This window comes from Bos mutus, chromosome 19 (genome assembly GCF_027580195.1).
Source record: "Bos mutus isolate GX-2022 chromosome 19, NWIPB_WYAK_1.1, whole genome shotgun sequence".
NCBI lineage: Eukaryota > Metazoa > Chordata > Mammalia > Artiodactyla > Bovidae > Bos > Bos mutus.
Genome location: NC_091635.1, coordinates 57,551,293 through 57,575,576, shown reverse-complemented (window position 1 = coordinate 57,575,576; position 24,284 = coordinate 57,551,293). Strand labels below are relative to the sequence as shown.

Below are 24,284 nucleotides of genomic sequence, written 5' to 3'. Positions count from 1 at the left end.
GATCCTTTATATATGGGAAGCAAGTGAAAAAGTAAGGGCATTGCTCTGTCCTTCTGCCCAGAGGCACATTCCAGACTACAGTGTGAAGGGTGGAGTTCAAGTAGGCACACAGGTCTTGCTCTTTTAAGACAAGAGATTAGATGTCAAGGCAGTGGGAATTTGCTAGGCAAGAATACGGAGAGAAAGAAGTCACACAGAGAAAAATACAACAGTAAATTAAAGATTATTAATTTCTTAAAGGCTCCAAAAATCTCCACTAGGGTTTCCTTGAAGTTTTGCTGAAAATTACCTATGCTTAAAATCAAATTCCTTGGGTTGGGCAAAGACCAACTGGGGCGTTATTACCTGAATAATTTCCACACAGGACTCAGCTCACACAGGACGTGAAGAGAATTTAGCTCTGAGCAGCCAGAAAGAAACATTCTCTTTTAACACTTGTAATATTCAGGTGATATCCCAGACTAATCATGCGATAGTAGTAAAGCTAACATCTCTAAAATAAAAACTCGTGTAGACTTCCTCTAATACAATTTACAATGAGCCTTGAATAGATCAAGGTAATCTGCAAGTAATTTAACTGTCAAAACAAAGCATAACTCTTTAAAGAGGAAGGCAACAAAATTTAAGCACCAAGAAGTATAATATTCATATAGTACAGAAAGCAATAAAAATTTCTAGATGTGTCAAGAAATAGGAAAATATGTCACATGTAGAAAAATAAGCCAATAGAAACAAAACCCAAAGTTATAGAGATGATAGAATTTGGAAATGACTTAAAATCAACTTGTATTAATAAATAGGCTCAGTGTGTCTAAACATTTAAGGAGAACAAAAACTCAGTAAGAAGTGAAGTAAAATATAAAAAAGAACTAAATATATGAAATGAAAATTCCACTTGATGAAATTAATGGAAGATTGTAGGAAAGTAGATCAATAAGTTGAAAGAATTTAAAGTGAACTATTACTGGGACTAGAAAAGACCATTTCATAATGATAAAGGGTCAATCCATCAAATAAAAATGTAACAATCCTAGGAGCATGTACCCAATAACAGAGCTTCAAAATATATAAAGCAGTATGCTACAACTTCTTTTCAGTCAGTGTACTTTGGCAGGTCAGTAAAAAGTTAAATATACAAGTAACATGCTGACATTCCATTTTTAAACATATACCAAGAGAAATGAAGCATCATTCCATATAAAAGACTTATATACGAATGTTGTAACAAATTTACTTGCAGTAAATAAAAACTAAAACAAGCCAAATTTCTATTACAGATGCATGAATAAGCAAATTATGGTATATTTATACACATGAGTACTTCTAAGAAATAAAAAAGAAAAAAACAAATTACTGATTAGAAAAAAATCAGTAAAGAGCTGACTATTAAAAACTTTAAGATATACATAAGGAGTGAGACAGGCTTCACTAGTGGCTTAGCAGTAAAGAATCCACCTGAAAAGTAGGAGATGCAGGAGACACAGTTTCAACCCCTGGGTCAAGAAGATCTTCTGGAGGAGAGCGTGGCAACCCACTTCAGTATTCTTGCCTGGGGAATCCCATGGACAGCGGAGCCTGGCAAGCTACAGTTCATACATGACTGAAAAGAGTTTGCACGCACACATGAATGCAAGGAGTTAAACACAGAAGAACATGTCTCTACTTATAAAAACTGGAAATTCAGATCACTTGTAAAGTGACAGAAATTCCAACAGTTCCATGGAGTCAGGATGCATGTGCGATGACTGACCGGGAAGGAACATGAAAAAACTTTCCGCTGTAAAGGGAATGTTCTACACTGTAATTGTTGACATAGTTATCAAGTGTGTCCATTTCTTGAATTTATCAACTGTACACTTATAATGAGTATATTATATAGTATATATTTCCACTACAATAAAGTTGATATAAAACATGATATGCATTTTTAAGTTTAATAAAAATTTTCAAATACATTTTCATGCACAGTACTGTTAATATTGTCTCCCAGGCATCAAAAGATGCTAGAATAAAATTTGGTCTGTTTTCTCCAAGCATTCATAATATAGTAGGGCACACTGACAGGTGTATAATCACTTCAAACCAAAGGCAGTGGGTGTTTAGTGTCTGCATCCTTCTAAGAATTTTCATGGTACTGTACCTCTCAAAATATTATCTTTATTTGTGACTTCTCACAAACTATAAAAAAATAGTTGATATATGATATAGGAATGTTTTGCTCAAATCTTTTCGCTTGGAGTAAATGCAACATTTGAAAAGTATAGGAAATAAATAACTTTGCAGAAGATATATAAAAGTTGAAAATTTCTGGGTCACCACACTCCATACTTGTGAATTCCCTCTACCTTGCTTGTGGTGCTGAAAAGTTGGGGTATTTTTCTAACTTCTTTTTGAAGACTTAATGAAATGCTTCATTTGCAAAATATTTTAGCATCCATAGTGAACTCTGCCCCTCAGTCATATTCTCAGTTGTGTCTTTTGTTTTCTCAGATTACTGTGCAAACTGTTAATCATAAAATCTTACAGCTGAAGAACTAAAAAAATTGAAGTAACTTCTACTTTATATTGGAGAAGGCGATGGCACCCCACTCCAGTACTCTTGCCTGGAAAACCCCATGGATGGAGGAGCCTGACAGAATCGGACACGACTGAGCGACTTCACTTTCACTTTTCACTTTCATGCATTGGAGAAGGAAATGGCAACCCACTCCAGTGTTCTTGCCTGGAGAATCCCAGGGACGGGGGAGCCTGGTGGGCTGCCGTCTCTGGGGTCGCACAGAGTCAGACACGACTGAAGTGACTTAGCAGCAGCAGCTACTTTATATGGCAACTTTCTTTCTTCCATTCCATCTCTCAGGCCTCTATTCCTTCATTCCTTTCTTCCTTCCTATCTTCCTTAAAAGGAAGATACTCTAAAGAAAGGTAATTATGTCTTTGTAGGCCCTCCTAAACCAAATAGTCCAGACCTTGCATGGAATCTCCCATATTATAACACTAACTTTTCCTCATCAGGAACAGCACCATGGCCAATTTATTTGTTCTGATTTATGCCTACATGAACTGCATGTGTCAATTTAAAAAAATAGTCACAATCTAGAAGTTGAGAGCTATGTTTTATTGGGTGAGAATTTTTTTAGGACTTTAAGCCCGATAGACAGCATCTCAAGTGACTGAGAGAATTATTCTGAGGAGGCAGCAGGGAAGGAGTTAGGCTATATAGAAGTTTGCAACAAGGGACAGGTGGTCTGAATATCAAAAGATGTTAATTAAGTAAAACAGACTGGTTCCAAATTGGAAAAGGAGTATGTCAAGGCTGTATACTGTCACCCTGCTTATTTAACTTATGTGCAGAGTACATCATTTGAAATGCCATAAATTAGGGTTAGGGATGGATGAAGCACAAGCTGGAATCAAGATTCCTGGGAGAAATATCAATAACCTCAGATACACAGAAACACCACCCTTATGGCAGAAATTGAAGAAGAGCTAAAGAGCCTCTTGATAAAAGTAAAAGAGGACAGTGAAAAAAATGGCTTAAAGCACAACATCCAGAAAACTAAGATCATGGCATCCAGTCCCATCACTTCATGGCAAATAGATGGGGAAACAATGGAAACAGTGACAGATTTTATTTGGGAGGGGGGTGGTGGTCTTCAAAATCACTGCAGATCATGACTGCAGCCATGAAATTAAAAGGCACTTTCTCCTTGGAAGAAAACCTATGACCAAACTAGACAGCGTATTAAGAAGCAGACCAACAAAGGTCTGTCTAGTCAAAGCTATGGTTTTTCCAGTAGTCATGTAATATGGATGTGAGAGTTGAACTATAAAGAAAGCTGAGCACCAAAGAATTGATGCTTTTGAACTGTGGTGTTGGAGAAGATTCTTGAGAGTCCCTTGGACTGCAAGGAGATCCAACCAGTCAATCCTAAAGGAAGTCAGTCCTGAATATTCATTGGAAAGACTGATGCTGAAGCTGAAACTCCAATACTTTTGCTAGCTGATGTGAAGAATAAACTCATTTAAAAGACCCTGATGCTGGGAAAGACTGAAGGCAGGAGCAGAAGGGGACAACAGAGGATGAGATGGTTGGATGGCATCACTGACTCAATGGACATGAGTTCAAGTAAACTCCAGGAGTTGGTGTTGGACAGGGAGGTCTGGCAATCTGCAGTTCCTGGGGTCACAAAGAGTCCGACGTGACTGAGTGACTGAACTGAACTGAACTGAGTACTTTGGTTGAATTTGAACCAAATCTCTTTTCTTGAGTCTTAGCACAGCTAATACAAACTAGCAGTTTCTTAAAGACTTTTCTAAACACAAGGGATAACAAAAGTTAAATAAACTCAGTGACTCTGAATGCTCTAAACCCCTTGGCTTACCAGTTACGGGATTCTCTTGTATTAGCTATCTGGTCTTCAAGAAAGAGTGTTATTCTTTTGTCTAGTTTTCAACTTTGTAAATTGAGCAGTAACTCACCTTTAGAATGACGTAAATATGCCTTGTCAGTCAAGAAGCAAGAAACTGGGTAAGAGATTGCTCCTACTCATCCAGCATTTTCAGTTCTGATTTCCAATCTGAGGGTTAAGCAGCTTTGTGAAATGGATACCTGGAATGATGTCTCCTTTAACATGGCTCTTATCTTCTAGATATAGATGTACACCTTTGTTTCCAGTATAGGACTTACAGTATACAATATCTCATTGAAGCTTTATGTTTATGTAAGAGACATTTTATCTAAGCCATGAAATGGTTATCCTTTCCTTACAAAGGTTTGCAAAGAATGGACACATCTATGTACAAAGAACTAATTTCGTAATATCTCCCGAAAGGAACTTGAGGGCTCCAATTCTATCATGTTTGCCTTCTCTTGAAAATCCCCTGAAAATAATTTCTTCCCATTTTTGAAGAAGGCAGGTTTTTATCTATTCTCTCTCTTACCTTTGTGCTTTCCAAAGAAAAGTTACAAGAATTTTAGATAACATCAGGTCAAGTGATAGACTTAAATTTTATGAAACCCAGGAAATAAAAAGAAGTGTCAAGCAGAATGTCATTTGAATCTACCTTCTGGCATTCTCTTATCACTGCTGTTGAAGTCATTGAGCCCTGACAAAGCACAAACACAACTCTGATGACTAAAGACGTAGGAAGGCAAGTGATGGGCTTTTTAGTGAGGTAGAATCTTTAAATCCCTGACAGCAAACCTCTAAATTCCTGACAGTAGCCCTCTTGTGATATTCTAAGCATTTCTTTGGGTTATCTGGTGTGCCACGAGTTTTACAGACATGGAAATACAAAGAGGGGTGATAGGGAATGAAATTCACTGCTGGACAGAGGCTTTCTACAGAAACACTGGTAAAAAACAAACGAATATGGGACCAGGGGAGAATATAAGATAAAGATTTAAATCCTCCTTTAAATTTCATTAGAATGTTTCATAATTGTACTCTCCAGTCTGAATATGATATTAAAGGATTACTTTTTAAAGATGTAATCATAACTCTCATACAAATATAAAATAATCATATGAAGCATTTTATTGAATTCATTTATTAATGAGGGAACTAGCCAGCTCTTAGAATAGGTTCAAAGGAGAATTCAAAGTACCACCCATAATAGGCAGATAAGGAATGCTGAAATGAATTTACAAATAGCAGTCAATTGGCAATTTACAAAAAGAAGTAAAATTTCATTCTACCAAATGCAATTCATTGCATTTCTATGGACAAGAATCATTGGAAATTTTCTAACAAAGTGAATGACTTTTCAATGAATTTAAGGAGAGCTAATTATCACTGCAGATGGTGACTGCAGCCATGAAATTAAAAGACGCTTACTTCTTGGAAGGACAGTTATGACCAACCTAGATAGCATATTCAAAAGCAGAGATATTACTTTGCCAACTAAGGTCTGAATTGTCAAGGCTATGGTTTTTCCAGTGGTCATGTATGGATGTGAGAGTTGGACTGTGAAGAAAGCTGAGCCCCAAAGACTTGATGCTTTTGAACTGTGGTGTTGGAGAAGACTCTTGAGAGTGCCTTGGACTGCAAGGAGATCCAACCAGTCCATTCTGAAGGAGATGAGCCCTGGGATTTCCTTGGAAAGAATGCTGCTAAAGCTGAAACTCTAGTACTTTGGCCACCTCATGCGAAGAGTTGACTCATTGGAAAAGACTGATGCTGGGAGGGATTGGGGGCAGGAGGAGAAGTGGACAACAGAGGATGAGATGGCTGGATGGAATCACTGACTCGATGGACATGAGTCTAAGTGAACTCCAGGAGTTGGTGATGGACAGGGAGGCCTGGCATGCTGCAATTCATGGGGTCGCAAAGAGTCAGACACAACTCAGTGACTGAACTGAATTAAACAAAATGGTTAATCTTTTGATTTACCTATCTGGTAGTTGAAAAAGATAATGTAGAGGCTTTCATGTGTGCTCAGTCACTCTTGTCTGACTCTTAGCAACCCCACAGACCACAGCACAGCAGGTTCCTCTGTCCATGGGATTTTCCCAGCAAAAATACTGGAGTGAGTTGTCATTTCCTCTTCCAGGGGATCTTCCAGACCCATGGATCCATCCATGGCAATTCCATGGCTCCAGAGATTCCTGCATTGGCAGGCATGTTGTTTACTGCTGAGCCACCTGAAACTCACATAATGTAGAAACAGTGTTAAGTAAATTTTAATGTTTTATAATTGTAATTCATTTCTTTTAGTGCAACACATGTGTTACTTCTTTATTATCAGCAAAGCCCTCACTCAAGAAGAACAATTACCGTCACATTTTTGCCACTTCTTAAATCACTGCCATATCTGAAAACACAACTTCTTCTACTCTCACAAAGAATATTAAAAAGTAAGGCATTTGGAATATATCTTCAAGATTAAGCTACTTTAAAGTCATTAAAATGCTATAGAAATTCTCCTCCAAACATGTATCACTCAATGAGAAAAACATCTAAAAAGGACAGAAAATGAATGGGTAAGGTCAGAGGGATACAACTAGGAAAATGAGGAAAGGCCAAAGGATCTTTGGCAGACCCAAGGCTTTTGCTGATAAATTAATGAGGTCTCAAGCCTCTAAAACATTTAGACCCCAAAAAGAAATTAATTTTTTAAAGCCCTTCTGCTCTAGATAACAACTTGAAAATATCACTTTAATACTTTTTGCATTGCATGTTTTTATCATATGTAATTGATGTTGTATTTGATGCAGGGTGACGCTTCAAGTGATTAAGGGCTAATGGGGGCATTAACAATGCGAGACCTAATTCACATTTACACGAGTGATGTTATAATGGGGATTTTATTATATTAATTATGACTACTGGGGGCAAAAAAAAAGGCAGATGAAATACAAGAAACTTCATTCTTTGATAATACAGCTATTATAAAATTTATTGACACAGGTGGTTATTTGTGCAAAGGGAAACACACAGTCCTTATGACTGTTAATCATTACAAGCTTGATGTGCTTGATAATAATTACTAAATTAATCTACCTATTATTGCTGAGTTTTAGAGGTTTCTTTTACTTTTTATCTCTATGGCATGAAATACAAATTAAATCTTTATATAGCTAAACCATCATCATTTGAGTTGGTTGACATGCAAGTCAAGTTAATTTGCTCCACATTCCTGTACCTGTCAACCTCCCAACCCAGTCTAACAGAAAGCCCAGTTCACAGCTAATATTTTGTTGCTGTCTTACAGTGTTTGGATGGTATATAGTTTTAATATTGCAAATTGCTATAGGAGCAAATATTACTAGACCCTGCCACTCTGGAGGAGGTACCCTAAAATAGCTATTGCTGTTGTGAACCCAGAAGTCCTCACTGAGGGTAATTAGAGAGATTCAGTATCATTTTAAACTATTTTGTCTTTCATGGGCAAAATAATTTCTTTGTGTTTGTGTGGAAAGCTTTTTCTACAGACATGAACATCTGAGGCTGTCACATAAAATATCATTTGGAAGAAGAAGCTTTCCAACAGCCCCACCAACCAGTCAAGTGCAGGGAAGAGAGCTCATCTGGCAGTCAAGACTTCAGGGGGCAAGGGAGTCAATACTTGTGGATAATTATGGATTGCATTGCTCCTTAAAAGCAGTAGAAACTAGGAAATGGTGTAATTTTCCATGCCTGTTTGTTACTTCAGCAATATACTGCTTGTAATAAGATTTCACACTTTAATTCATCTGAAAACCTTGTAGTGTTTTACAAGCACTAATTACTGAGAATCTCATCATGCTTAACTAAGACAAGCAAAGGCTTCTGCACAGATCCCATTTTTTAAAGTTGGTAAATAGGAAGAAAAAAATAGCCGTTCTGAAGAGCACTGAGGGAGAATTAGGAGAAAAAACAGCTTGCTGACATCACAGGCTTTTCTTTTTTTTTTTTTTTTTGAAGTGTTGCTTTGTGCCTTTGTTTATTTTTATTATTATTTTTTTATTTAAATTGCTACCCTAAAAGAATTTGAAATACATCCTAGGAATAATATATTCTGTCTTTCTAATCATTATGCAAAAATTTTATTCAGTGCTTCTATGTGATAGGCACTGAGCAAGGCAATGCAGACAGTGTCCCATAATTGCCGTAAGTGCTGTGCTGAAAGTACATATATAAAAGCCCAGGCGAACAGAAAGCGGAGTGCCTTAATCTACTCAGAAAAGTTGGAATTGTGGTTGGAGGCACTAGGGCAGGAGCGGGGGATGGGTTTTCAAGCAAAGCAAAAGCAAACAAAAACCCCACCTCGTTTGCAAAGGCATGGAGACATCTCTAGAGCAGCAAATATCTCCATGTGATTTTAGTTTATCTGGGCAAGAAACCAATAGAGTTGGGTTTCAGTATGTATGGGGAAGAGTGAGTAGGGTTGAAGAGAGGACTGTAGGTCACAATAAAAATACATTATTCAGAAAGCAAACCCCCATTCTTTTAAGAAAAACCTGAATTTAGATCACTTGGTACTTTAAAATTATATCAGACATGTGCTTTCACAAAACTTGTACTTAATAGTAATTCCCCAAATCTAATTAATTAATATAGCAGCTGCTTAGCTTTTTAGTTTTTTCTAATCTTATTAGAAAAAGATGAATTGGACCCTTTTATTCCAAGATTCCTTATTGCAAAGGGATTAGAAGCAGGTTTGCATTGTAAATTGGGTTTCTTTGCTTTATTGACTGTAAATAGTTCTAGCTTTAATATAGATATAATATAATATCTGTCATTTTTCATTGGTAGCTTTGTACAAGTTGGGCTTTTAAATACAAGTACTTTTTTTACACTTCCACTAAAGTTGAAAACATAAGCATGAAAAATGTATTTATCTGTTTCCTTCCCCTTAGACTCAAAATCAGTTTAAACTTAAAAATTTTCGAAAGCCGTTGACAAAATGGATGAAAAAGTGTTTTGCAAACCAAAATAGCATCACTGTCACTGTTAATTTGCTTTAAATTGCCATAGAAAGAAGATTCTCATTTCATGCTAGCATTTCTCATTGGCTTAAAACCAACCCGTGAATATTATATTTTATGAGCTCAGACGTGAAGTGTATGGGCAAATATTAATCTTGCAAACTACTACTACACTTACTGCCAGAACCACATACCTAGTGGACTAAAGCAATAAAATAATGTATGGCTGAGTTAAAATACGGAATTTTCAGTTTGAAAAATGATGTCACTAGTCCCATTTGAAATGATCCTAGACTCTGCGATGGACTTCATTGTTTCTTGTGAGGTCAGAGACATCCTGGATAAAATAAAAACTAGTACTATGTGAAATTTTCACATTTGGTTTCTCTTGTATTTCTTAGAAAGTGTGAAATCTGTTTGAAAGCATTAGAAAGATTCTATAGAGAGGATTCATATGACAGCTTGGGATGCAGATCATTCTTTTATCTATTCCAGCAAACATTTATTGATCTACTGGTATTAATCAAAGGAAGTATGGTGTTATGTACTAAAAATAATTCAAAGACTCTTTATACCTTGCCATATATTTGGAAGAAACAAATGTTATTAAGTAAGAACAATTCAGTGTGGTCAGAGATACAAAATGTTTTTAGAGACTGAAGAGGAGATTTCTGACTGCCTATGAGGGTCATGCGAAGAGTTGACTCATTGGAAAAGACTCTGATGCTGGGAGGGATTGGGGGCAGGAGGAAAAGGGGACGACAGAGGATGAGATGGCTGGATGGCATCACCGACTCCATGGACATGAGTTTGAGTGAACTCCAGGAGTTGGTGATGGACTGGGAGGCCTGGCGTGCTGCGACTCATGGGGTCGCAAAGAATCGGACACAGCTGAGTGACTGAACTGAACTGAACTGATGAGGGTTAAGGAAAGCTTTGCATTTATATTAAATTGAATAATTGTATGCAGTCAAACTTTACTATGATAAAATAATATATCTATACTTTGAATTCCTCATGATGTACTCACTACTCCTGATTGTTGAACTTGGCCATATTATTTATTTCAGGCAAGGAAAAGTTAGCAAAAATAAGACTAGCATAAGTGTAAAACTTGCTCGCTGATTTGGGCTTACCATTGCATTCCAAAAGAATATACCCTGGAGAGCTGCTGTCACTTCAGCAGGGGTTTCAGAGCAAACTGGCAGTCCAGAAACAAGCCCAGCTGGCAAACAGCCTGAAGCAGAGATGCTGAACTAAGTCCAGTTTGGATCACTTGAAAATAGATCTCTGAACATGAGAACAAATACCTGTTGGAAACAACAGAGGTGTGTGTGTGTGTGTGTGTGTGTGTGTAGCAAAGCTACTTAATAAATATTTAATCTGAACTTTAAAAGATGAATAAGAATTTTCAAGGAGGATGAAAAGGAAAGATGTTCCAGCTAGATGGAAGAGAATGTGGGAAAATGAATGGAAGCAAGAAATGGCAAGATAAGATTTAGAAACTATGAGTAATTGTTGTTTTTGTTTAGTCACTAAGTGACGTCCGACTCTTTTGTGACCCCATGGACTGTAGCCTGCCAGGCATTGCCAGTTTGCAGGTTATGCCAAGTGATTGGCTCAAAATTAAACTGAAAAGATTGGTTGAGACCACACTGATGAATAGTTTGGAATGTATTCCCTAATGAATAGATATTTTTAAGGAATAATGAATAGACACTGAATAATGAATGTTATCTTTGAATAGATATTTTTAAGGAATATAATGTTGCAATTACTCCCTGGGATAACCTGTTAGGCATGAAAGTCAAAGAGCCCACTTGTGAATTTAGCTGAAGTATAGGCCGAAGGTTGAGTATTGAACTGATTTACCCTTTATATCATCACACGTTGAAATGGTTTTCTTGGTGCATTATTTGCCGTTGGGTCCAAACAATGTTTTTACAGCAAGAACTAAAGTGATTTTTATTCTTTAATTTGGCAACCAAGAGTCAAGGTCATAGGGAAAGGGAGGAAGCCTTTCTTTCATCTGACATCTCTCTGATGTTTTCAGGTCCCATCTGTGCAAGGAATAATCATGAAGGGCTGTTTGTCTTTTTTCTTTATTAAGTTTTTAAAGGCAGGATTTTAATTTAGTTATTTTTTAATTGGTGGAAAATTGCTTTACAATTTTGTGTTGGTTTTTACCCTACAACAGCGTGAATCAGTCATAATTATGTGTATATATCCCTTCCCTCCCTGCCCCGCATCCCACTCTAGATCATCACAGAGCACCAGACTGGACTCACTGGGTTATTTAACAACCTCCACTAACGGTTTCACACATGACAGTATATATATGTCAACGCAATTTTCTCAGTTTGCCCACCCTCGCCTTCCCTCACTGTGTCCACAAGTCCATTCCCTACTAGGTTCATCAGTATCATTTTTCTAGATTCCATATATATATAAAATACATATTAATGTATGATACTTGTTTTTTCTCTTTTGAACTTACTTCAGTCTGTATAAGAGGCTCTAAGTTCATCCATCTCCTACAACTGACTCAAATGCATTCCTTTTTATGGCTGAGTAATATTCCATTGTATAAATGCACCATTCATCTGTCAATGGACATCTAGGTTGCTTCCATGTCCTGGCTATTGTTAATGTGGCTACAATGAACATTGCGGTACATGTGTGTTTTAGAAACGTGGTTTTCTCAGGGTATATGCCCAGTAGTGTGATTGGTGAGTCAAATGGTAGATTTATTCCTAGTTTTCTAAGGAATCTCTATACTGGTTTCCATAATGGCTGTATCAGTTACATACCTATCAACAGTGCAGGAGGGTTCCCTTCTCACCACATCCTTTCCAGGATTTATTGTTGTAGATTTTTTTTTTTTTTTGATGGCTATTCTGATTGGTGTGAGGCGATATCTCACTGTAGTTTTACTTTGCATTTCTCTATTAATGAGTGATGTTCAGCATCTTTGCACGTGTTTATTGGGCATCTGTATGTCTTCTTTGGAGAAGTGTCTGTTTAGATCTTTTGTCCACTTTTTGATTGGGTTGTTTATTTTTCTGATATTGAGCTGCATGAACTGTTTATACATTTTGGAGATTAACCTTTTGTCAGTTACCTTGTTTGAAACTAATTTCTCCCATTCTTAGAGTTGTATTTTCATATTGTTTATTATTCCCTTTGCTGTGCAAAAGATTTTAAGTTTTATTAAGTCTAATTTGTTTTTTCCTTTTTCTCTTTCCATTAATCTAACAGGTCAGTTAAAGAGAATCTTGCTTCAATTTATGTGAAAGAATGTCCTGCCTATGTTTTTCCCTAAGAGCTTTATAGTTCTGGTTGTATTTAGGTCTTTAATCCATTTTGAATTTATTTTTGTGTTTGGTGTTAGGAAGTGTTCTAATTTCATTCTTTTATATGAAGCGGTCAAATTTTCCCGGTACCAATTATTACTGAAGAAGCTATCTTTTCTCCATTGTATATGCTTGCCTCCTCTGTCAAAGATAAGGTGCCTATAGGTATGTGGGATGATCTCTGGGCTTTCTGTCTTGTTCCATTGGTCTATATTTTTGTTTTTGTGCCAGTACCATACTGTCTTGATGACTGTAGCTTTGCAATAGAATTTGAAGTCAGGGAAATTGATTCCTCCAGCTCTATTTTTCCTTCTCAACACTGCTTTGATTGTTCAGAGTCTTTTGTGTTTCCACACAAATTGTGAAATTATTAAAACACAAATTGAACACAAAGTAGAACACAAACTGTTCTACTTCTGTGAAAAATGTCAGTGGCAATTTGATAGGGATTGTATTGAATCTATAGATTGCTTTGGACAGTATGATCATTTTCACAATATTGATTATTCTAATCCAAGAACATGGTATATCTCTCCATTTGTTTTTCCCATTTTGATTGCTTTCATCAGTGTCATATTTTTCTGCATATAAGTCTTTCATCCCTTTAGGTAGGTTTATTCCTAGACGTTTTATTCATTGTTGTAGTGATGAATGGGATTACTTCCCTAATTTCTTTTCTTATTTTTCATTTTTTGTGTATAGAAGTGCAAGGGATTTATGTGTATTAATCTTATATCTTGTGGCTTTACTAAATTCATTAACTATTTCTAGTAGTTTTTTGGTGGTGTTTATAGGGTTTCCTATTATAATATCATATCATTTGCAAACAGTGAGCTTTACTTCTTTTTGCATCTGGATTCCTTTTATCTCTTTTTCTTCTCTGCTGTGACTAGGACTTCCAAAACTATATTGAATAATACCAGTGAGAGTAGGCACCCTTGTCTTATTCCTTATCCTTTCATTTTTTCATTCTTGGGAATAATGCTTGCTGTGGGTTTGGGTCAAAAATGGCCTTTATTATATTGAGGTAGGTTCCTTCTCTGCTGATTTTCTGGAGATGATCATATGGCTTTTATCTTTCAATTTGTTAATATGGTGTATCACACTGGTTGATTTGCATATATTGAAGAATCCTTGCATCCCTGGGATAAACCCCATTTGATGATGGTGGATGATTCTTTTAATGTGTTGTTGGATTCTGCTTGACTGAACTTTGTTGAGGATTTGCCTCTATGTGCATCAGTGATACTGGCCTGTAAATTTCCTTTTATGGTACCTTTGGTTTTATTATCAGGATGATGGCAGCCATGTAGAATGAATTTGGGGGTTTTCCTTCCTCTGAAATTTTTTGGAACAGTTTGAGCAGATTAAGTATTAGCTCTTCTCTAAATGTCTGATAGAATTCACCTGGGAAGTCATTTGTCCCTAGGCTTTTGTTTTTTAGAAGATTTTGGGTCACAGTTTCAATTTCAGTGCTTGTTGCTTGTCTGTTTATATTTTCTACTTCTTCCTGGTTCAGTCTTAGAAGGCCGCACTTTTCTAAGAATTTTTCCATTTCTTCCAAGTTGTCCATTTTATTGGCATGTGTTTACTCATAGTAGTCTCTTATAATCCTTTGTATTTCTGCACTGTTTGTTTTAACTTGTCTTTTTTCATTTCTATTTTATTGATTAGAGTCTTTTGACTCTATTGATTTTATTGGTTTGAGTCTTCTCCTACTTTTTTTATTGATTTTGGCTAATGGCTTTCCAATTTTGTGTATCTTCTCAAAGAATCAGGTTTTAGTTTTATTGCTCTTTGCTCTTTTTTTCATTTTTCTTTTCTTTTTTTCATTTATTTCTCCTCTGTTCTTAATGATTTCTCTTCTTCCAACTTTGGGGTTTTCTTGTTCTTTTTCTAGTTGCTTTAGCCATATGCTTTGGTTCTTTAACATTTTTCTTGTACTTTGTGACAAGCTTGAATTGCTATACACTTTCCTCTTAGCACTGCTTTTACTGCATCTCATAGATTTTAAGTTGTGTTTTCATTTGCATTTGTTTCTAGGTATTTTTTTCATTTCCTCTTTGATTTCTTCAGTGACTTCTTGGTTATTTAGAAACATATTGTTTAGTCTCCATATGTTTGTGTTTTCTACAGGTTTTCCCCCACCACCCCCCGTAACTTATATCTAATCTTATAAGCATTGTGGTCAGAAAAAAAGCTTGATACAGTTTCAATTTTCTTAAATTTACCAAGGTCTTATTTGTGACCAAGATGTAATCTACCTTGGAGAATATTCTATGTGCACTTTAGAAAAAAGTATATTCTGCTGTTTTTGGATGAATTATCCTAGAGACATCAATTAGGACTATTTCATCCAATGTTGGAGAAGGCAATGGCAACCCACTCCAGTACTCTTGCCTGGAAAAATCCCATAGATGGAGGAGCCTGGTAGGCTGCAGTCCATGGGGTCGTGAAGAGTCGGACAAGACTGAGCGACTTCACTTTCACTTTTCAATTTCATGCATTGGAGAAGGAAATGGCAACCCACTCCAGTGTTCTTGCCTGGAGAATCCCAGGGACGGGGGAGCCTGGTGGGCTGCCGTCTATGAGGTCGCACAGAGTCAGACACGACTGAAGTGACTTAGCAGCAGCAGCAGCATCCAATGTATCACTTAAGGTTTGTGTTTCCTTATTCTGTTTGGATGATCTGTCCATTGGTGTGAGTGGAGTGTTAAAATCCGCCACTACTATTGTGTTTCTATTGATTCCCCCATTTATAGTTGTTCACATTTGTTGTACACATTGAAGTGCTCCTATGTTAGGTGCTCCTATATATATTTATAATTGTTATATCCTCTTCTTTGATTGATCCCTTGACCATTATGTAGTGTTCTTCCTTCTATCTTTTAATGGTCTTCATTTTAGTCTATTTTATCTGATATGAGTATTGCTACTCCTGCTTTCTTTTGATTTCCATTTTCATAAGATTTTTCAGCACCTCACTTTCATTCTGTATGTGTCCCTAGGTCTGAAGTGATTCTCTTGTAGACAGCATATATAAGGGTCTTGGTTTTTGTATCCATTCAGCTAGTCTGTGTCTTTTGGTCAGAATATTTAGTCCATTTACATTTAAGGTAATTATTGATATATATGATCCTATTACCATATACTTTACTGATTTGGGTTTGTTATTGTATGTCTTTCCTTTTTCTTGTGTTTCCTGTCCAGAGAATTTCCTTTAGCATTTGTTATAGAGCTGGTTTGGTGGTCGTTATTTCTCTTAACTTTTCCTTATCTATAAAAACTTTTGATTTCTCTGTCAAATCTGAATGAAATCCTTGCTGGATAGAGTAATCTTGGTTGTAGTTGTGGTTTTTTGTTTTTCCCCTTTCATCACTTTAAAGTATATTCTGCAACACCCTTCTGGCCTGCAGAGTTTCTGTTCAAAGATCAGCTGTTATCCTTATGCAGATCCTTTTGCATGTTATTTGTTGCTTTTCCCTTGCTGCTTTTAGTATTTGTTCTCTGTGTTTATTTTTTACTAGTTTGATTAATTTGTGTCTTGGTGTGTTTCTCTTTGAGTTTATCCTGTATGGGGCTCTTAGAGCTTCCTGGACTTGAGTGACTATTTTCTTTCTCATGTTAGAGATTTTTTTATTATTATAATCTCCTCAAATATTTCTCATGTCCTTTGCTTTTCTCTTCTTCTGGAACCCCTATAATTCAGATGGTGGTGCACTTAATGTTGTCCCAGAGATTTCTAGGACTATCCTCATTTCTTTTCACTCTTTTTTCTTTATTCTGCCTCAGTTATTTTTACCATTCTATCTTTCATCTCACTTACCCATTTTTTGCTTCACTTATTCTGCTAATTGGTTCCCTCTAGTGTATTTTTATTTCAGTTATGTTGTTCATTGTTGCTTGTTTGTTCTTTATTTATTTTAGATCCTTTTTAAATGTTTCTTGTATCTTCTCAAGTCATACCTCCATTTTATTTATTTATACCTCCATTTTATTTCCAAGGTTTTGGATCATCTTTACTATCATTGCTGCTGCTGCTGCTGCTGCTTCTAAGTCGTTTCAGCCATGTCCGACTCTGTGCAACCCCATAGATGACAGCCCACCAGACTCCCCCGTCCCTGGGATTCTCCAGGCAAGAACCCTGGAGTGGGTTGCCATTTCCTTCTCCAATGCATGAAAGTGAAAAGTGAAAGTGAACACTCAGTCACATCTGACTCCTAGCAACCCCATGGACTGCAGCCTATCAAGCTCCTACCCCCGTGGGACTTTCCAAGCAAGAGTACTGGAATGGGTTGCTATTACCTTCTCCTTACTATCATTACTCTGAATGATTTTTCAGGTAGACTGCCTATTTCCTCTTCATTTGTTTGGTCCAGTTATAGTGGGTTTTACCATGCTCTTTCGTCTGTGGCACGTTTCCTTGCCTTTTCATTTTGTTTAATTTACTGTGTTTAGGGTTTCCTTTCCACAAGCTGCATAGTTGCAATTCTTCTTACTTGTGGAGTTTACCCCTAGTGTGTGAGGTTGGACCAGCGCCTTGCGAAGGTTTCTTGGTGAGGAGAACTGTTTTCTGTGTTCTGGTGCCTGGACCTGAATCTTGTCTCTTTAAATTAGGGAAGTGCCACACTCAGTGTTGTGTTATATGGTTTCTGTGGGCTTGGTATGACTTTGGACAGCCTGTCTGCTAATGGGTAAGGTTGTATTCCTGTTCAGTTTGGCATGGGTCATCTGGCACTATACCCTGCTGGCCTTGGGGTGAGTCCAGATCTTAGTGTTGAGATGGAGGCCTTTGGGAGAGCTCTTGCCAGTTAGTATTCCATGTGGTTGGGAGTTCTCTGGTGGTCCAATGTCCTGTACTCATGTCTCCAACCTTGGAGGTGCTGGCCTGACCCCTTGCTCGAGCACCAAGACTTCACAAACCACACAGCACAGAAGGGAAAAGTAAAGGAATAATAAAGGGGGGGGGGAAATCAAACTAAACTACAAACAAAAAAGGACAGACAAAATCCCAAGACAAATGGTAAAAGTAATATTAATCAGACAGGAAGACACAAAGAAATTCACATTCACCAAAAGAAAGAAAAGAATAAAAAGAGGAAACAAAAAAAGAAAGAGAGCAATCAGACCAATGAACAAACCCATAAATGAAAACCAATGCTAAAGCCTAGAGTAGGAAAAATACAAAACCAAAAATATGGAAAAATGCAATCTAATGAAAAAGTGAAGAAATAGGAAAAAGACAATAAAAAAGAATTTATTTAAAAATAAAACACTAAAAAAGAAAAAATAAGTAAAAATAAAAAGGATTATTTAAAAAGGAACAATAGAACAAGACAAAATGAAAAAATAAAACAAACATATACATTATGTGTGTGTGCATATATATATATATATGTGTGTGTGTGTGTGTGTAAGTAAATAATTGTTAGTCGCTCAGTCATGCCCGACTCTTTGTGACCCCATGGACTGCAGCCCACCAGGCTCCTGTGTCCATGAGATTTTCCAGGCAAGGGTACAGGAGTGGGTTGCCATTTCCTTCTCCAGGGGATCTTCCTGACCCAGGGATCAAATCCAGGTCTCCTGCATTGCAGGCAAATTCTTTACTGACTGAGCTAGGAAAAGAAAGGAAAGGAAAACATATATATATCATATATATATATATATAGAGAGAGAGAGAGAGACAGTAAGAATATCATCCTGTGATTCAGTTGTCCTCATCATATAGTGTGTTCCAGTCAATCTGTCTACTCAGAAAGTCCCCCAGCGTTTCTAGGAAGGTCTCTGAGCCTGCTATGGGCACTGAGGAGTCAATTCCTACTCAGACCTGGCCTTACACCAGCTTCATCTTGCTTCCAAAGCTCACAATTGCCCCCTAAGTGCACCGTCTCGGGCTAATTGTGGGGACTTAATCCACTGCACCTGCTGTTGCAGGGGTGAACTCCTTCCCTCTTCCTTAGTCACACAGCCACTGGCGCTCCTCTTTGCTTTTGGCCCTGCCTCTACCGGTAGGTCACCCTCTGACTTCTGTTTCCCACCCAGGCAAGAGTGGGCAAAGGCCAAGGCTTATTAAGGCTCACTTGCTAAATCTGGTGGGGAGAGGCAGGGGTATGACAGCCAGAGTTTGGATGTGCAGGGAGTGCTTGCAGTGGTAGAGGCCTGTTGGTTGTTGCTACAGTCTGAGGTGGGTTGTGCACTCTCCCAGAGGAATTAATCCCAAGTTCTGGGTCTCTAGGAAAAGCCAAGCTGCATAGGCTCCTAGGAAGTTGTGAGCAGTGACCCGCACCTGCTCACAACTGGGCATCTACTGCAGCATGGCAGCCTGTCAGTGGCAGGTCCACAGATGTGCCTATCTCTGGAGTTGCCAACCCCAGCCAGTCCTACCCAACTATGGCACTTACAAAGTCAGGGTCCTGTAGTCTGGGAGTACACAGAGTTAGAGGGTCTGAGAGTTAGAAGGTCCTTGGGACAATGATCTCTTTCTATTTGACTTTTATCAGCATTTGTACTGGGATTGACTTTAATTTAGTGCATTCAGTTTTTCCCCCAAACCTCTGCCTTCCCTGCAAACACAGCAAAACTCATTCAAATCTTCACCAACCACAGGAAACACAGCATCTAAGGTACCCCTCTGAAGTCTCTTAAAGAGGCAGGTGATGTGGCTACTGTCGCAGTGAATATGCTGGAGATTTATGGAAACTATGATTGTGTTGCAGGGAGCTTGCTCACACAGACATAAATCTGTGTAAAAGAGTCAGTCAAGCCATATAAAGAAGCCATGAGGAAAACCACAACTGTCAAGGCCTGTACTTATTAGCATTATGAAATTAAGGAATGTTATAAATCTTTATTTACATATAGATATACCCATCTTGTTCTAAGCCATCTTCATATTTAACAGTATTTCTCTATCACCAATCAGTAGAGCAGGTCATAGTTAGAGGGAAATAAATCAGTGATTAACACAAAAATATTACGATTTCTTACATTTATGTAGTGCGCTCTAGTTTACAAAGTGCTTTCAAGATCACTGTCTAACTTTTAAAGTCATTATAAACTTGTGAGTCAGCAGTGCATATATTTTCTAACTTCTGTGGATCTGATAACCCAGCCTTAGAAAGTTTAAGAAAAATTTTGTTTACGGTTTCAAAGTATGTTAATAACTTATTGTTCAGCATGGGTCTTTTGATTCCGTGGCCAAGACTCTTGACACTAATTGAAGGAATCTCAAAATAATCACACTTATGCTGTATGAGCTCTCAGAATTAGACTTGTATCCAGCCGTGGTGTAGGTAATGCTGTAAACTGAAGGTATGTGTCTCCAAAATTCACATTGTTGTTATTCAATTGCTCAGTGGTATCTGACTTTTTGCAAACCCATGGACTGCAGCACACCAGGCTTCCCTGTCCTTTACCATCTTCTGGAGCTTGCTCAAACTCATGTCCATCGTGCCAGTGATGCCATCCAAACATCTCATCTTCTGTCATCCCCTTCTCCTCCTGCCTTCAGTCTTTCCCAGAATCAGGGTATTTTCTAATGAGTTGGCTATTCGGATCAGATGGCCAAAGTATTGGAGCTTCAGCATCAGTCCTTCTAAAGCATATTCAGGGTTGATTTCTTTTACGATTGACTGGTTTGACTTCCTTGCAGTCCAAGGTTCTCTCAAGAGTCTTCTCCAACACCACAGCTCAAAAGTATCAATTCTTCAGTGCTCAGTTTTCTTTATGGTCCAACTCACATCCATACATGACTACTGAAAATCATAGATTTAATGATTTTTGAGGCTGTATGGACCTTCTGTGTTTGAGCCTATATAGACCTTTGTTGGGAAAGTAATGTCTCTGCTTTTTAATATGCTGTCTAGGTTGATCATAACTTTTCTTCCAAGGAGCAAGCGTCTTTTAATTTCATGGCTGCAGTCATTGATTTTGGAGCCCAAGAAAATAAAGGCTGTCACTGTTTCCACTGTTTCCCCACTTATTTGCCATGAAGTAATGGGACTGGATCCAGTCCATGGTGACTGGACTAAAATAATCATCTAGTTTGTTCTATTTCCTACTCAATACTACTGCTATATGAGCAGTCTAATGAAATGAGCTTCTGTGAGATGAAAGCAGGTGATTAACTAGTAAAATCATAATATCCTTTACATTTATGTAATGCCTCAGAATTTCAAGCTTCCCTGGTGGCTCAGATGGTAAAGAATCTGCCTGCAATGTAGGAAACCAGGGTTCAATCCCTGGGTTGGGAAGATCCTCTGGAGAAGAGAATGACAACCCACTCCAGTATTCTTGCCTGGAGAATCCCTTGGACAGAGAAAACTTGTGTGCTACAGTCCATGAGGTTGCAAAGAGTCGGACACAACTGAGCGACTAACACTTTTTCAGAATTTGAAAAATGCTTTTATAACTAAAATGGAAATTACTGATTTTAACTCTGTTACATATTTCCTCAGGGGAAGCATTTGCATCAAAATAGGACTCCAGTACTCTTGCCTGGAAAATCCCATGGACAGAAGAGCCTGGTGGGCTGCAGTCCATGGGGTCGCTAAGAGTTGGACACGACTGAGCAACTTCACTTTCACTTTTCACTCTCATGCATTGGAGAAGGAAATGGCAACCCACTCCAGTGTTCTTGCTTGGAGAATCCCAGGGACAGGGGAGCCTGGTGGGCTGCCGTCTATGGGGTCGCACAGAGTGGGACAGGACTGAAGCAACTTAGCAGCAGCAGCAGTAGCAGCAGCAGCAGAAGAACTTATATAAATTCTTATACATCACTTAATAAATTCTAATTTCATGATTATTCAATTGAGGAAACATATGCCCCCAGTAGTGAAAGATTTACAAGAATAACTCACTCAATTAATTACCTGAGACTCAAAATCTTGTTTTCCTAACTCCCAGGTCAGACATCACACAATTATGATGCTATATATCGTGCTGAGGAATGACAGCTTTATCTTATTCCCAACTCCAAACACCCAACCACAGTTGAAACATGTAAACCACGCACACAATACTTTAGGATTATTGTCCATATACAAGTGTCAACTTGTATCACCCTGTTCTTTGCATATACCTTAATCAACATTGTTCTGGCCCGCAACATTTTTGTAAATATCCAAAAGCTTAGTTTTCATGGCCTGATTTTCTGATGATTGATTTCACTTATCTATCACCTCCAGCAGCTATTCTCTTTTGTCTGTTCTGTAGCAACCCAAAGGAACACTCAACCTTTTTTCTTTAGTTTAATTTATTTTAATTCCAAAAATAAGTAATGCACTTATGAGTAGCAAAGTTTACTGAAGGCTTTGTGTGATTGGAAGGCCTTATATCACAGAAAAACATAATGTAAAGTATTCAGTTCAGTTCAGTTGCTCAGTCATGTCCGACTCTTTGCGACCCCATGAATCGCAGCACGCCAGGCCTCCCTGTCCATCACCAACTCCCGGAGTTCACTCAGACTCACGTCCATGGAGTCAGTGATGCCATCCAGCCATCTCATCCTCTGTTGTCCCCCTCTCCTCCTGTCCCCAATCCCTCCCAGCATCAGAGTCTTTTCCAATGAGTCAACTCTTCTCATGAGGTGGCCAAAGTACTGGAGTTTCAGCTTTAGCATCATTCCTTCCAAAAAAATCCAAGGGCTGAGTATTAGCCATAGCTATTAAAAAGAGTTCTTTAACATCCCATACTAAGTAATTTCTCAATGGCTATTTAATTGGTCATATTTTCAATGACCATCCTCATAATTTAATTTTCATTACAAATCTGCATAAAAGTTTGTTTTCCACCCATTATTCTACCTACCTTTGTGTATGCAAAGATTCTTTAAGTATTCTGATATAATAAATGCCATATATTCAGATTTCTTTTGTGGTAGAACAGAGTAACTGTCACAGGCCTTTAAAAATTCATCAGTTCTTCGTTCCACCTAAGTCACTCTATGTGGAAGGTTGCCATGATGAAGTACAATTCTCATACTAGACACCCACATCAGAGTAGAAGTGACTATGCTCAATTCAGGTTTTAAATCACGCTTTTTACAATCCTGCTCTAGGAGATAAGCGAAGAATTTCCCTTGAAAATAAAGGCTGGCTGTCAAACTTGCTTTACATTATGTCAGTACAAGATACCAATCCTAAGTTTCTGCAACATCAATCACAAACTGAACAAACCATGTTTAAACAGAAAAGCTAGTGTGTACATGTAATCATTCAAGATGCTCATAAAACAGGTACTCCTCACGATTTAATTAAGTAGGAAGTTTCTCTTTATATTTTGTAAAACCAATGTGTTGCCCTGGTTCTCAGATCTCTATTTCCTGGTCCCTGCATTGCCTTAAGTAAAACTCACTGTTGTTTTCTGTCTTGGGTCTTGGGTACAGCAGGTAATAAAAATTAGAAAGAAAATATACAGTCCCTAAACTTTTTTCAGCTAAAGATACTTTTTCTTTTTTTCTTTTTTTTTTTTCTTTTTATTCAGTCTCCGTAGAGACTGTCAAAAATTGCCAATGCCGACTATATTTCAAGTCGTCACGGCGGGGTATTGGGAAAAGTTTTCAATTAGCAATAATCGCGCCTCGGATAAACCTCATTGGCTACGATACTGCCACTGCGCAAAGCTCTAAAGATGCCTCAGAGGTTAATCCTCTACCCTTTTTCTATCTACTCTCACTTCCTTAGTGATCTCAACCAGCTTTATGGCTTGATTTGGTTATATTATTTCTCTCCTGAATGACAGATTCGTATGACTGCCTCGAAGTCCAAAACTGAGTTCATGATCAACAGTCCCCCACCCCCAGCAAACCAGTTTCTTCCTGGAAACTTCTCCATCTCTGATAATGGCCAACATATCTTTTCATCATCCTTTTCTCTCATGCTTATTTTCAACCTATCAAAAATTCCTATTTTATCTTCAGACATATCCACTTCTCAATATCTTCACTACTTTCAAGTCACAAAATTCTCTTGCTAAATTATTGTGATAGTTCTTCTCTTGATTTGCCATCTTATATTCTATTAGCAACAGAGAAGCAAGAATCATCTTGTGTCCAAATGCAAATAAATATTCATGAATTGTCTGTTGGCTCTTAGATTTGGACTTGCTGTATATTCACCATTCTGTTTCTGAGCTAGAAGCATGAAAATTACAATTTCAAGTCTCTTTGGCTAATTGTGCTCTTGTTAAGATATATCAGTAAGAAGCACTGATGAGATTTTAGCAGTTTGGAAAAAGGAAGAATATATGTTCTCTGCTTCTTGCTCCTGTAGTAGCAGCGCAAGAGACTTCAAGTAACCAAGGGTTCCAGCAGCATATAGTGAGTGTCATTGGTGATATAAACATCAGCAGGGGAAACTCCGGTTCAGTGATGCTTCCTGTAACAACAACAACAACGGTGACCTGGTTGTCCTGTAGAAATAGCAGTGAGGATTCCTTCAAGCCAGCAGCCAGGGCAGGTCTGTGGGCTATGACAGGGACTGTGGCAGAGTTCCATCTCTGGAGAAATCCTATTCTCCTTTATG

The 24,284-nt window shown here is 37.8% G+C and overlaps 1 non-coding gene across 1 annotated transcript; it reads right to left on the bottom strand.

Annotated features, from left to right (window-relative positions):
* Positions 1-23,244: 23,244 nt before the first annotated feature.
* LOC138984052 (U4 spliceosomal RNA) lies at positions 23,245-23,385 on the bottom strand. Its single transcript, XR_011461408.1, has one exon. It is a non-coding gene; the product is annotated as a U4 spliceosomal RNA (small nuclear RNA).
* Positions 23,386-24,284: the final 899 nt, after the last annotated feature.